Source organism: Artemia sp. Qi Xiang Cuo, chromosome 4 (genome assembly GCF_049724085.1).
Source record: "Artemia sp. Qi Xiang Cuo chromosome 4, ASM4972408v1, whole genome shotgun sequence".
NCBI lineage: Eukaryota > Metazoa > Arthropoda > Branchiopoda > Anostraca > Artemiidae > Artemia > Artemia sp. Qi Xiang Cuo.
The window spans coordinates 47,632,525-47,635,024 of NC_142797.1; the positions used below are offsets into that span (position 1 = coordinate 47,632,525).

The 2,500-nt window shown below is 32.7% G+C and overlaps 1 protein-coding gene across 1 annotated transcript in view; it reads right to left on the reverse strand.

Annotated features, from left to right (window-relative positions):
- Nucleotides 1-2,500, reverse strand: part of LOC148953172 (uncharacterized) — a 67,762-nt gene that overhangs the window by 36,755 nt on the left and 28,507 nt on the right. The gene's annotated exons all lie outside the window — the stretch shown is intronic.

Genomic DNA, 2,500 nt, shown 5'->3' on the forward strand with positions numbered 1-2,500 from the left:
ATTGTAATAGGTCACTGGCCCGTGGTAAGGCATATTACGCAATCACGACTCGTGGTACTAGATGCCTTACTACTGATGTGGCACAATGTATTATATATTTGTTTTTATAAATTTTTTGTTTTTTTTCGTTTATTTTTTTTAGACCAGGATACTTCGTATAGAAAGAGTTGTCGTAAGGACTTCGAATGAGCCTCATTTGATTGGAAATTGAAAGCGCTAGTGCTCTTTTTAATAGTCGGAAGTAATTGGAGGGGACCCAGCCCCACCCCACGCCCATAACTTCCCTATATATTTTTTTGGATTTTTTTTTTACTCTTTGCTAATCGTGGATATTGGTGAGTGACTTGCCTTTGATGTTAAATTTGTGGTTTTGATTGTTCTAATTTTGGATTTTACTGAATTTTATTAATCTTTTAATTTTGAATTTTTTGCTGATACTCTTAGTAATTAATGTCATTGTATATTAAATGTTCACTTTATTTTTATTGGTTGTTTCCAGTCATTTTGATTATTCTAGAGGTATATTTCTTACTTTTTTGACGGTGTTTTGAAAAATTCAAGCAAACTGATCAAAAAGCATATATTCTCAACAAAAAGTAAATGATACAATAGGCGTTAGAACTTTTATGGTTAGGGGAAGGAAAGGGGACAGCTGTTAAACTCCTGCTGGTAGTATATTTTTTCGTTCTAAGTTGACCTAAATATTAAATATAATTTTATTCGTTTTAAGATTTATTTCCGGGAGTTCACCACCAGGTCCCTGCAACGCTACGCGGCAGCCTTGATGTAATATATATTGATTCTTATTGTTACTTGTCTTCTAACCATAGACAATGTGAACCTCGTCGCTTGTCTTCTAATCACAGTTAATGTGAACTTCTTCTTGATGTAATCATGTTACTATAGAATCGGTACAACCAACATGGGAAAAATTTGAATTTTTCTTTAAAGCTGTGACCAGTATAGATCGTTTTTGTTGCCAGAAATGTTAATATGCCAGTTTTAAGAGAGAGAGAAAAAAAAACAACTATGTAACCAATTTCAAGGCCGGTCCTCGGCACTCGTCACGCTGCAGGCTTATATAATTATATTGCATTTCGTTGTCATTGGTCTTCTAACTACAGATAATGTGATGTGAACTTCTTCTTGATGTCATGGCGTCAGGTAATGTTCGATGCAATCACCATGGGAAAAATACTAAAAAGGCATAAAATTCTAACAAAAAGATGTTTTAAATTAATACACAGTTAGTCGCTTAAAGGGTAAATATATTCGTTATTCTTTTGTTTTAAGTTATGAGGTGTCAACTAAACAATAACAATTGAGTTAAGAAAGTCTGGCGTAAATTTAATTCCTCCTTCCTGTTAATGTATTAAAGAATTGTGCATTTTAAATGATTTGTTTTCTTCTGAAATTTGTTGTCATTCTCATTGTTGCTTCCCTTATAACCTCTGTGTTTTGTTTTTTTTCCAATTCCACACTACCTTTCTATGACAAAACAAATAAATGTTCCAATAGGATTAGGTCCTTTTATTAGACAGTAGAAAACATATACAAAAGTTTTTGTTAACTTTTGTATCTGTTTTTCACTCTCAAATAAAAGGACCTATCCCTATTGGAGCTCTTCTTTGTTTCGTTCTTTTAAAATTGCAGCTTTCATTTACCATTTGATGTATTCGTTGTGTTACTGGTTATCAAGCGTCTTCTAGCCGCAGATCTCACTTGCACTTCCTTTTCGTGCTTCCTCAACTCTGACTTTTTTCAGTTGAAATAAGAAATTCAGACGTGAATCCAATTCCTCCTCCCTGCTTCCTCCTTCTATATTTTAAAAACGGTAAAGCAACACATTTCCTTATTCAATTCTAGTTATCTGCAAAGCAGTTAGTTATCTTGTGTAATTTTGCGCGCATCATAGATACTAAGGACGATACGACCACTCCAGGGGCAGAAATGATGTAATTTATGCTCTTGAAATGTACTCACAAATATGACAGATATCATATGAATTTTTTTCTGAAATTAAAGGTCTGAATGAATATTCTGAAACTCGTGACCTATCTAGATCGTTATTTCAGGCTAGAAAATGCCAGGGTGGCAATTTGTAAAAGAAAAAAAAAATATGGAGCCATTTTCGAAAAAAAATTAATAGGAATAAACAATTATTACTCGTTTAAAGAGATTAGATTATGCATCCGTAAATATATCTGTTATCTTTAAGTTTGATATGATCATTTATTTTAATTAATTAAAACAATACTTTTTCTGCGACACAAGTTTTCCAAAGAAAAGTAAATTGCTCCATTAAACTAAAAATGATCAGAAATAAAGTCAAACAATCTTCCAACCGTAAAACTGCCACAAATTACCATCAATAAATAAATGAAACTCAAAACAAATAGAAATTACAATGAATAACCGAGTCAAACTCAAAACGAGCAAAAGTTAACATGAGTAGGGTTGACAACCCTTATGCCTTCTCAAGGCCAGAACATAATTTGCG